The sequence below is a fragment of the Chiloscyllium punctatum genome, chromosome 19, assembly GCF_047496795.1.
Source record: "Chiloscyllium punctatum isolate Juve2018m chromosome 19, sChiPun1.3, whole genome shotgun sequence".
In the NCBI taxonomy this organism is placed as follows: domain Eukaryota; kingdom Metazoa; phylum Chordata; class Chondrichthyes; order Orectolobiformes; family Hemiscylliidae; genus Chiloscyllium; species Chiloscyllium punctatum.
In genome coordinates this window covers 37,796,440-37,809,590 of record NC_092757.1, presented here as the reverse complement: position 1 = coordinate 37,809,590, position 13,151 = coordinate 37,796,440, and positions in this window count along the sequence as shown.

The following is a 13,151-nucleotide window of genomic DNA, read 5'->3' as shown; positions in this document are numbered from 1 at the left end:
TGACGGGTGACTTTATAGAGTTTTATGAAATCATGAGGTACATGTATAGGGTGAATAGTCAATGTCTTTTTCCCAGGGTATGAGAGTCCAGTGTCAGAAGGCATAGGTTTAAGATGAGAGAGGAAAGGTATAAAAGGGACCTAAGGGGCAACGCTTTCACACAGAGGGTGGTGCATGTCTGGAATGAACTGCCATTGGAAGGGATGGAGGCTGGGACAATTACAATATTTAAAAGGCATCTGGATAGGTACATGTATAGGAAGGGTTTAGAGGGATATTGGCCAAAGCTGAAAAATGTGTTGCTGAAAAAGCGCAGCACATCTGGCAGCATCCAAGGAGCAGGAGAATCGACGTTTCGGGCATAAGCCTTCTTCAGGAATGAGGAGGGTGTGCCAAGCAGGCTAAGATAAAAGGTAGGGAGGAGAGACTTTGGAGAGGGAGGAGGGAATGCGATACGTGGAAGGAGGTTAAGGTGAGGGTGATAGGCCGGAGAGGGGGTGGAGGCGGAGAGGTCGGGCAGAAGATTGCAGGTCAAGAAGGTGGTGCTGAGTCCGAGGGTTGGGACTGAGATAAGGTGGGGGGAGGGGAAATGAGAAAGTTGGAGAAATCTGCATTCATCCCTTGTGGTTGGAGGGTTCCTAGGCGAAAGATGAGGCGCTCTTCCTCCAGGCATCGTGTTGCCATGGTCTGGCGATGGAGGAGGCCAAGGACCTTCATGTCCTTGGCGGAGTGGGAGAGGGAGTTAAGGTGTTCAGCCACGGGGCGGTGGGTTGGTTGGTGCGGGTGAGGGAAAAGCCAGGTCCAGTTGAGGACAAAGAAGGAAATTTCTGCATGAAGCCAGAGGATGTGGGTGAGGACCTTAGTGAATAATTTGCATGGGTATTCAATAGAAATGGACATGGTAAATAGTGAGTCTAGTCAAGGGTATGTTGATAATTCTATGGCATGTCTATATAAAAAAAGCAGGAAATGTTGGGCTTTTCAAAAAACCATGAGGTTACAAGTTCCCAGGAGCTATTCTAGGGAGGAAATTGCTGGGGCCTTGTACAAAATCTTTAAATCCTCTTTAGTTACAGGAGAGGTCCAAGAGGACTGGAGAATAGCCAATGTTGTTCCCTTGTTTCAGAAGGGCAACACGGATAATATGGGAAATCCAGTGAGCCTTATGTCAGTGGTAATTTAACATACCTGGTCAGTATGGATGGGTTGGATCGAAGGGCCTGTTTCCTTGCTGTACAACTCCATGACTCTATACCGCCAAGCCAAGAGATCTTGGAGAAGATTCTTAGGGCCAGGATTTACTCACATTTGGAAAAAAAAGGACTAATTAGTGACAGGCAGCAAGGCTTTGTGTGGGGAAGGTCATGTCTGACATACTTGATTGAGATTTTTGAGGAAGTGTCAAAGATGCCTGAAGAGAGCAGAGTGGCAGATATTGTCTCACTGGACTTTAGCAAGGCCTTTGTCAAGGTCTGTCATGGTAAGCAGATACTGGGGGTGAAGTCATATGGCCATATGACCAGTATTGTTGCACAGGGATCAGTATTGAGACCCCTCATTTGTTAAAAAATAATTTGGAGGAGAATATCCATTGTCTGATCAGTACGTTTGCCGATAACACAAACATTGAGGGAGCTATGGATAATGTGGAGAATTGCCAGAGGATACAGCAAGATTATAGATAATCTGGAGATTTGGGTGAAGAAATGGCAGATGGACTTTAATCTGGAAAAATATGAGCTGATACATTTGGAAGTCCAATGCATAAGGGAAGTTACACAGTAATTGGCAGAACCCTTAGAAGCATTAAAGTACAGGGGCTTGAAGCATACAGGTCCACAGTTCCCAGAAAGGGACAATGTCAATGGATGAGGTAGTCTAGAAGGCATATGGCATGCTTGCCTTCATTGTTTAGGACACAGAGTATAAAAATTGGCAAGCCATGGTGCAGAGCGTTAGCAAGGTCGCATTTGGAATATAGTGTACAGTTCTGGTCATTGCATCATGACCAGAAACATGTGAGAGCATTGGAGAGGGTACAGAAAATGTTCTCCAGGATTTTGTCTGGTTTGGGAGATATTATCTGTGAAGGAGATTGGACAAGATTGGTTTTTACTTGAACACCAGAGGCTGAAAGGCGGCCTGATAGAGATTTACAAAATTATGAAAGGCATGGATAGAATGCATAGTTTTCTTTTTCCCAGGATAGAAATCTCATTTACGAGAGGACATAGATTTAAGGGTAAAGGGGGAATGATTAAAGGAGGTGAGAGAGGCAATTTCTTTTTTCCACAGAGGCAACTTCCTGAGGAAGTGGTGGATGTGAGTATAATTACAATGTTTAGAAAGAGATGAGAGAAGTACATGAATAGAAAAGGTTTGGAGAGTTGTAGGCCAGGAGCAGGCAGGTGGGACGAGTTTAGTTTGGGATTATGCTCAGCATGGACAGGTTGAACTGAAGGGTCTGTTTCCATGCTGTATGACAATATGACTGACTCAATGTGCCTGGAATGCGCTTTCAGAGGATGTGGTCGAAGCAGACACAATAGCAATGTCTATTGGCATTTTGACAGACATGATTGGCAGGAAATAAAAGGATACAGACAATACAATATACAATACTGTTCACCTTCATCAACATTGACCTGGCAAAGGAAACACTGACCACACTTTTAGAAGAGACCATCACACACACCCCAACCACCATCCAATCACATTACCAATGAAAACATCATGAAGCTAGTGGACATGTGTCTCACCACCCACTTCACCTTCAACAACATAATCTACAAACACACCAACGGCACATCCATGGGATCTCCGCTATCAGGATTCATAGCGGAAGCGGTAATGCAAAGACTACAACAGACAGCCCTACCAACCATCAAACCAAAAATCTGGGTCCGCTACACAGATGACACCTTTGTCATCACAAAACAAAACAAGATAGAAGAGATATTTAACATCATCAACAACACCCTCACAGGCATAAAGTTCACCAAGGAGGAAGAAACCGACAACAAACTCGCATTCCTGGACGTCACAGTCGAAAGAACAGACCTGCCTATACAGAAAACCAATAAACACTGACCAATTACTTAACTATACCAGCAACCATCCCAACACACAAAAAATGAAACTATTCCAACGAGCCGCCACACACTGCAGCACAGATGAACTTCAGAAAACAGAGGAGAACCACCTATACAACGTATTCAAGAAGAACGGATACTCAAAAAATACAGTCCGCAGATTCCTCAAGAACAATGACAAGCAGACCAATAACAACCAGAAAGCCTAACCACCTTACCATACATCAAAGAAGTTTCAGAAATGACAGCCAAACTACTAAGACCCTTCGGACTCCTAGTAGCACACAAACCCACCAACACTCTCAAACAAAAACTGACAAACTTAAAAGACCCAGTACAAGCCATGGACAAAACCAACGTCATCTTCAAAATTCCATGCAAGGACTGCCACAAACACTACGTAGGACAAACAGGAAGAAAGTTAGCCACCAGGATCCACGAACACCAGCTAGCTACAAAAAGCCACGACCCTCTCTCCCTTGTAGCCCTACACACGGATGAAAGAAACCACCAATTCGACTGGGACAACACATCTATCCTGGGACAGGCTAAGCAAAGACATGCCAGAGAATTCCTAGAGGCCTGGCACTCCAAACACAACGCCATAAACAAACACATAGATCTAGATACAATCTATCAATCCCTCAGAAACACAACAGGAAATGACATCACCACAAACACCAGGAACCCCATCCATGACAAACATATAAATAGAAAGCAGGAGACAACAGCTTCGCTTCACTTGGAGGTCACCACTGATGATGTTACCTAGCCAGGTAATGAAACATCTGGATATCAAACCTACAGGTCAGCGAGCAAACCTACATCCTAAACCTCAACCTGAGCTACAAACCTTCACAAACCTTGCACATACAATACTAGTCCGATTAAAACATCCCTTTGATTAAGATTTACAAAAAAAAACAAAACTTCTTATCTCAAAATCAGGCAGCTTTTGTTTTTCTCTGTATTTCAGTCTTCTTTCCTTCTCCTTGGGGATATTGCGTCACAGGTTACTGATCAATAAAGTTTGGTTTTTTTTGGGATACAATTTAAACTGATTGACCTAATTCGATTCTGTTTTGTCGTTTCCTGGCAACCAGGCTACCCTAGCTACACCAGTAGCTGGGGCACGTTACATTATCTTTTTTTTTCTGTCAGGTAGTTCTGTAGCTTTTAACTCTCTTAAAGGTACAGTACACCCCACATCTTCACAACACTCACCCAAAATTAACTTGTAGGATAAATTAATTTTGTACTTATGGATGCTTCTTAAACTCGCATTCAGATGCGTTGTGGCACAGCTCTGAAGTAGATGGGTTTTAAACAGAGGTCTCTGGGCTAGGGGAAGCAATGGCCTAGTGGTATTGTCACTAAACTGTTAACCCAGGGATGCTGGTAATGAGCCTGGTCCCCAAGTTCAAATTCCACCGTAGCAGCTGGTGGAGTTTGCATCCGATACAAAATCAGGAATGAAGAGTCTCACAATGACCATGAATCCATTGTTGACTTTTGGGAAAACCCTTCCTGGTTCACTGATGTTCTTTAGGGAAGGAAACTGCCATCCTTACCTGGTTTGGTCTACATGTGACTCCAGACCACCTAGCCAATGTGACTCAATCACAACTGGCCTCTGGGCAATTAGGGATGTGAATTAAATGCTTCCTGAGCCAGCAAAGCCTTTCTCCTGTGAATGAGTACAAAATCCCAGCCACAAGAGTCTCTAAATATTTCAATCAATCTGTTCAGACCCATCTTTAGAGAAGCTGGGTCTTGAACCCAGGACTCCTGGGCCAGAGCACCGCAAGAGCCCAATTTTGCTCTCGTGTTGAATATTGGGAGTAGCAATCTAAATTTTTCACAAATACTTAAAGGTTGAGTGCAATGTTACTAAGCGTAATGTGCCTTCAGAGGCATATTGTGCAGTAGTAATGTCCCATCTCTGAGTCAGGTGGCCAGAGTCCGAGTCTTGCCTACGCAATAACATTTCTGAACAAGTTGCTTTGCGGAAAATAAAATGAACAGAATGGTTAGTTTTCAACCATCATTTATTGGTGCGCTGTTGCTCAGAATTTGAAATGCCCATTTTTAGGATGGTGCTTTTGCCTCCGAGGCAGAAACATATGGGATCCTACTCCCAAGACCTGCTCCAGGTGGATGCTTGTTGCATAATAATAATGGAAAGTCACTCATCATCTGTGACATTCTCTAGTGTAAATTTAAAACTCCATTACAGGAGCCAGAAAACATCACACCACTGCTAGTTCAGTTTGGGAAAGCTGGGCGGCATCGACAAGTTGAACCCAAAGGTCTGTTTCTATGCTGTATAATTCTATGACTGCAAGATTAGAAGAATTTTGAGCTGAGTTCTGTTCCTCAACTAACAACCTGGAGGTCGCAGACATTTCATGTGATGTCTCTTTATAAATTTAGAAGTTTAAGCGGTAGTCTGATCAAACTCTTTGGGATATTAACAGGAAAAGACAGGGTAGGTAGGGATCAACTCTTTTCACTGATTCGAGAACTAGGTGATATAGTCTGTGTATAGGACAAAAGGTGTTAGGAAGCACATCTATGCATAAGGCAGGTAGATATTTAACATCCTCTTCCACAAATAGCTGTGGATGCTGTATCAGTTCTAATTTCAAATCTGAGGTTGATAACTTTTTGTTAAGCAGAGATATTAAGGGATCTGCGTCAAAAGCAAGTAAATGAGGTTAGGCCACAGATCAGCCATGATCGCATTGAATGGCAGAAGAGTCTTGAGGGGTTGATCGGCCTATTCCTGTTCCTATGTTTCCTTTCATTTTAGTGTTTATTGGTTTGTCAGTGAAACTTGTCAATTTGCCCACCTCTTGACCTCAGCAGGCTTGCCAGTCAATCACACTGTGGGTTGCGAAAACAAAAAATGGGATGGCAGATTTTCTTCCCAAATGTAAGTTGCTGAAAAAATAATTAGCTTTGATTAAAATAGCTGTTACATTCACTGTCATTGGTATTCCACATGATTTCATAGATTTCAAATTCAATCAGCCAACACAGCAGAATTGGTACACTGTCTAGACCTTTCATCCTATTAGTTCAAGAACTCCAATACAACAATACTGCATCTGTGCGAAATAAATGTTCTTTACTTCTATTCGTTACAATAATGTGAAAGAATTTCAAAGTCTGTGAAAAGATTTTAGCTTGTGTGCTTGTTGTTGTGGTTCTGTTCGTCGAGCTGGGAATTTGTGTTGCAGACATTTCGTCCCCTGTCTAGGTGACATCCTCAGTGCTTGGGAGCCTCCTGTGAAGCGCTTCTGTGATCTTTCCTCCGGCAATTGTAGTGGTTTGAATCTGCCGCTTCCAGTTGTCAGTTCCAGCTGTCCGCTGTAGTGGTCGGTATATTGGGTCCAGGTCAATGCGCTTATTGATTGAATCTGTGGCTGAATGCCATGCCTCTAGGAATTCCCTGGCTGTTCTCTTGTTTGGCTTGTCCTATAATAGTAGTGTTGTCCCAGTCGAATTCATGTTGCTTGTCATCTGCGTGTGTGGCTACTAAGGATAGCTGGTCGTGTCGTTTCGTGGCTAGTTGGTGTTCATGGATGCGGATCGTTAGCTGTCTTCCTGTTTGTCCTATGTAGTGTTTTGTGCAGTCCTTGCATGGGATTTTGTACACTACATAGACAGCTAATGATCCGCTATCCTTAGTAGCCAGTGTCGTGTTTAGAGATGACAAAAGATTAGGTATAGCAGCTTAGGAATTGGGTTTTGTTTGGCTTATCGACAAACAGAAGTGCCGTGGCAATGTATGCTCCAAGTGCAGCCATGTTTATAGTTGTTTGAAGTAGTCACTATCAAATAAAAATTGAAAGAACTAGGGATGCTGGAAACAAAAACAGAAATTGCTGGAAAAGCTCAGCAGGCCTGGTCACATCTGTGGAGCGAAATCAGACTTAATGTTTGGGATTCAGTGACCTGTCCTCAGAACTATTCTCTACTTCTCTTTGTTACAATAATTTCAAAAGGATCCCTTATACAATGTAAAACATTCTGAGGGAGGATCACTAGACCCGAACAGTTAACTCTGATTTCTCTGCACAGTTGTTGCCAGACCTGCTGAGCTTTTCCAGCAATTTCTGTTTGTTTCAGTCACTATCAAATATCCTTCCATTTAACACTGAGACTCCGGTAATAGCTGCAGATTCAACCACATCAATATCTGGCTTGGGAAATTAATGTGATCATTTTTCCACCTTCTCTGCTGAGCTTTTTCTGACAACTTGCTTAGGAAGGAGGCTGCAAAGAGCAGAGGACAGGTCTGAACGTCTGTGAAAATACCCGAAATAGATAACATTCACATTTAATCTTATTTCGAAACAAAGTGACGCAGTAATCAGACTGATGCCTCAGATTGTTGTTTTTTACTCAAATTAGTGGGACAAGTCGAATTTCACTGGAATCATGGTGTTTAGAGCCATGCTTCATTGATTGATTTTGTTCCTACCCTATAATGAGCACTGTGCAAAGTGACACAATTGGATGCATACAGTATCATGTTAACCACACAGCCTAACCAAAGTCCACTGATTGAGAGTCTTCTTTCTGTCCTTACAGTGAATTTGTCCCACTCCCTGGTCAAAGTTGAGATTCTGATTACAATTACCAAGGGTGACTCAATCTGATAAGCACTAGTTTTTATTGATTTGTAATTATACTTGTTGATAGGAAGTCATCAGTTTATGATCTATCATTGCAAGTCCCGAACAAAGGTTACACAAACGGGCTTCAATCTTTCAACTTTGAGGGCAGGTTACATGCAAAGGAAAAAGAATAATGATTGATCAGGTCCACGTGAGAAGGTTGTGGTGACAACTATTTTTCTGCAGTCAAGAATTATTTCTAGATGCCTGATACGGTTACGGACAGTTAAAAACAAATGTTTCTGTGGCAGCAATCGAGACACCAAAATGGTGTGTTGCCTTCCTGGTGCCAGGGTCAGGGACATCCCTGAGTGGTTGCATGAAATTCTTAAGGGGAGGGTGAGCAGTCATTGTACATATTGGTACCAACTGCATGGGTAGGAAAAGAGATTAGGTCCTGACCAGTGATAATAGGGAGTTAGACAGAAGGTTAAAATGTGGGACCTCAAGGGCAGTAATTTCTGGACTACTTCCGGTGCCATGTGGAAGCGAGAGTAGGAATAGGGGGATTTGGCTGTTGAGTGCGTGACTTGAGAGATGGGGCAGGTATTCAGGTACATGGATCACTGGGATCTCTCCTGGCATAGAGATGATCGGAACTGGAGTTTGGGAGACCTGCTAGAGTCACAAGAGATGGATGAGATCCTAATGAATATGTCTTGTCAGTATCTACTGTTGAGAAAGGCATGGATGCGAGGGAATTTGGGGAAATAAATTGTGATGTCTTAAAGACAGTTTAAAGTACAGAAGAGTAAGTGCTTGAAGTCTTAACGTGAATTAAGGTTCAATCCCCAGGACCTGATGAAATGTCTTCCTGGACTGTGAGAGGCTAGGGAGGATACTGAGAGGTCCCTGGTGGAGATATTTGTATCATCGACTGCCAGGGATGGAATGCCCGAAGATTGAAGAGTGACTAATGTTGTACCATTATTTAAGAAAGGCTGCAGGGAAATGCGTGGGAACTTTCCACCATTGAGCCTCCCATCTGTGGTAGGTAAGTTGCTACCGGGGATTCTGAGAGACAGGATTGAAGGTATTTGTAAAGGCAACGATAGTCTGGGATAGTCAGCATAGCTTTTTGCATAGGAAATCGTGTCTCATGAATTTGACTGAGTTTTCGAAGAGGTGATCAAGAAAGTAGATGAGCGCAATGTAGGAGATGTTGTCTATATGGACTTTAGTGAGGCTTTTGACAAGGTACCACCTGGTAGATTGTTGAGTAAGGTTAAAGCTCATGTGATTCAGGGAGAGCTAGCCAACTGGATCCAAAATTGGTTTGACAGATGGTGGTGGAGGTTGTGTGTCCACTGTTATTCATCATTTATTTAAATAATTTGGATGTGAATTTAGTAGGAATGGTTAACCAATTTGTGAATAAGACCAATATCGATGGTATAGTGAATGGTAAAGAATGTTATCTGGGAAGTCAGCGAGATCTTGATGAACTGATCCACTGAGCCGAGGAATGGCAGATGGAGTTTAATTTAGACAGGTGCAAGATGTTGCATCTTGGTCGGGAAAACCGGGGCAGGAATTACAGTCATAGGCCTCGGGGGAGCGTTATACAATAACGGGATCTGGGGATAAGGTTCATAGTTCCTTGAAAGTGGAGTCACAGGTAGACAGGGTGGTAAAGAAGGCTTTCGACATGCTAGCTTTCATTGGTCAGAACACTGAATACAGGGATTGGGGCGTTTTGTTGCAGCTGTACAAGACATTGGTGAGACCACATTTGGAGTACTCCATGCACTTCTGGTCACCCTGCTATAGAAAGGATATTATTAAACTAGAAAGAGTGCAGAAAAGATTTATGAGGATGTGACCTGGACTGGAAAGTTTGAGTTATACAGAAAGACTGGATAAGCTCAAACATTTCCTTTGGGGCATCGGAGAAGGAGGGGTCTCCTTGTAGAGGTCTATAAAATGAGAGGCACGGATAAGGTAGATAGCCAAATGCTTTTCCTCACGGTTGGGGAGTCTAAAACTAGACAGCATAAGTATAAGGTGAGAGGGGAGAGATACTAAAGGATCCAGCGGAGCAATTTTTTTTCACACCGAGATGGTGTCAGGAAGGAGCTGTCAGAGGTCATGGTGGAAGTGAGAACAATTTCACTATTTGAGAAACATTTGGGCAGGTACGTGAATGGGTAGGTATGGAGGGATATGGACTAAACGGCCTGTTTCTATGCTGTAAAACTCAGTAACTAGGAATGGCAGATGTGCACAATTTCCTCATGACTTTTCCTAACCATCCCATATTTTTTCCATATGACTTTATCCCAAATAATTGTTCCCCAGAGTTAAACTGACAAGGTTGTAATTGCCAGGGTTAGCCTTAGGTTTTCAACCCTTTTTAAAACAAAGCTGTAATGCTGGCAACCCTCCAGTCTCCTGACACTTCCTCCCAGTTCAGGGGAGACTGTAATGTTATAATGTTTATGGGCGGCATGGTGGCACAGTGGTTAGCACTGCCGCCTCACAGTGCCAGTGTCAATTCCCGCCTCAGGCGACTGACTGTGTGGAGTTTGCACATTCTCCCCGTGTCTGCGTGGGTTTCCTCCAGGTGCTCCGGTTTCCTCCCACAGTCCAAAAATGTGCAGGTTAGGTGAATTGGCCATGTTAAATTGCTGTAGTGTTAGGGGCAGGGGTAAATGTAGGGGAATGGGTCTGGGTGGATTGCGCTTCGGTGGGTCAGTGTGGACTTGTTGGGCTAAAGGGCTTGTTTCCACACTGTAAGTAATCTAATCTAACCATAAGAAGTAGGAGTGGAAGTAAGGCCATTCGGCCCATCGACGCCACTCCACCATTCAATCATGGCTGATGGGCATTTCAACGCCACTTACCCGCACACTCCCTGTATCCCTAATTCCCTGCAAAATTAACAATTTATCAGTCTCTGTCTTGAAGACATTTAACGTCCTGGCCTCCACTGCACTCTGTGGCAATGAATTCCACAGGCCCATCACTCTCTGGCTGAAGAAATGTCTCCTCATTTCTGTTCTAAATTGACCCTCTCTAATTTTAAGGCGGTGCCCATGAGTCCTAGTATCCCCGCCTGACAGAAACAATTTCCCAGCATCCACTCTTTCTAAGCCATGCATTATTTTGTAAGTTTCCATTAGATCTCCCTTCGACCTTCGAAACGCTAATGAATACAATCCCAGAATCCTCACCCATTCATCGTACATTAGGCCTACAATTCCAGGGATTATCTGTGTGAATCTCCATTGGACATGCTGCAGTGCCAGTATCTCCTTCCTGAGGTGTGGGGCCCAAACTTGGACACAGTATTATAAATCGGGCCTAACCAGAGCTTTATAAAGTCCCAGTAGCACATCACTGCTTTTACATTCCAACCCTTTTGAGATAAATGACAACATTACATATGCTTTCTTAACCACGGACTTAACCTGCAAGTCAACCTTTAGAGAATCCTACACTAGCACTCTCAGATCCCTTTGTACTTTGGCTTTTTGAATTTTCTCACTGTTTAGAAAATAGTCCATGCCTGTGTTCTTTTTCCCAAAGTGCAAGATCTCACATTTGCTCAGATTGAATTTCATCAGCCATTTCTTGGACCATTCACCTAAACTGTCTAAATCTTTCTGTAGCCTCCCCACCTCCTCAGAACTACCTGCCTGTCCACCTAACTTCATGTCATCAGCAAACTTCACCAGAATGCCCCCAGTTTCTTTGTCTGGATCATTTATGTAGAAAGTGAACAGCTACAGCCCCAGTACTGAACCCTGTGGGACACCACTTGTCACCGGTTGCCATTCTGAAAAAGAACCTTTTATCCAAACTCTCTGCCTTCTGTCAGACAGCCAATCCTCAATCCATGCCAGTAGCTCACCTTGAACACCATGGGCCTTCACCTTACTCAGCAGCCTCCTGTGAGGTACCTGATCAAAGGTCTTTTGGAAGTCTAGGCAGATAACATCCATTGGGTTTCCCTGGTCTAACCTGCTTGTTACCTCTTCAAAGAATTCTAACAGGTTTGTCAGGCATGACCTCCCCTTACTAAATCCATGCTGACTTGTTCTAATCGATACTACACTTCCAAGAATTTAGAAATCTCATCCTTAACGATGGATTAGATTAGATTAGATTAGATTTCTTACAGTGTGGAAACAGGCCCTTCGGCCCAACAAGTCCACACCGCCCCGCCGAAGCGCAACCCACCCATACCCCTACATCTACCCCTTACCTAACACTACGGACAATTTAGCATGGCCAATTCACCTGACCTGCACATCTTTGGACTGTGGGAGGAAACCGGAGCACCCGGTGGAAACCCACGCAGACACGGGGAGAACGTGCAAACTCCACACAGTCAGTCGCCTGAGGCAGGAATTGAACCCGGGTCTCTGGCGCTGTGAGGCAGCAGTGCTAACCACTGTGCCACCGTGCCGCCCACTCTAGAATTCTAGGATTCTAGAATTTTACCTCCAACCATGGTTAGGCTAATCATCTATAATTTTCCATCTTTGTCTTGATCCTTTCTTGAACAAGGGGGTTACAACAGCGATTTTCCGTTCACCTGGGACTTTCTCTGACTCCAGTGATTTTTGAAAGATTATAACCAATGCCTCCACTATTTCTTCAGCCACCTCCCTCAGAACTCAAGGATGTAGCCCATCCGGGCCAGGAGATTTATCAGTTTTTAGACCTTTTAGCTTTTCAAGTATTTTCTCTTTTGTAATGGCTACCATACTCAACTCTGCCCCTTGACTATTGTTGGGATATTACTCATGTTTTCCACTGTGAAGACTGACACAAAGTATTTATTAGGTTCTTCAGCTATTTTCTTATCTCCTAGCACTCACCTTCCTGCTTCAATTTGGAGCAGCCCGATCTCTAATTTTGCTTCTCATTTGTTTCTTATGTATTGAAAGAAACTTTCATTCACATTTCTAATATTACTGGCTCGCTTACCTTCAGATTTGATCCCCTCCTTCCTTATTTTTCTCTTTGTTATCCTGTTTGTTTTTGTAGTCTTCCCAATCTTCTGATGTCCCCATGCTCTTGGCCACTTTATAGGCTCTCTCTTTTTCTGAGTTCCTTCATCAGCCATGGATGTCTAATGTTGAGGGCAGAGGTGTAGGACATGGCTGAGATGCATTGGAGGGCATTTTCAACCACGTAGGAGGGTACATTACAGTTTTTAAAGAAGGAGGACATCTGGTGTGTTCTCTGGTGGAACTGGTTTCTATTTCCCCTCCCCCCACCTTATCCCAGTTCCAACCTTCCAGTCAGCACTGTCCCCATGACCTGTCCCACCTGTCAATCTTCCTTCCCACCTACCTGCTCCACCCTTCTCTCTGACCTATCACCTTTATCCTCACCTCCATCCACCGATTGCACTCTCAGCTAC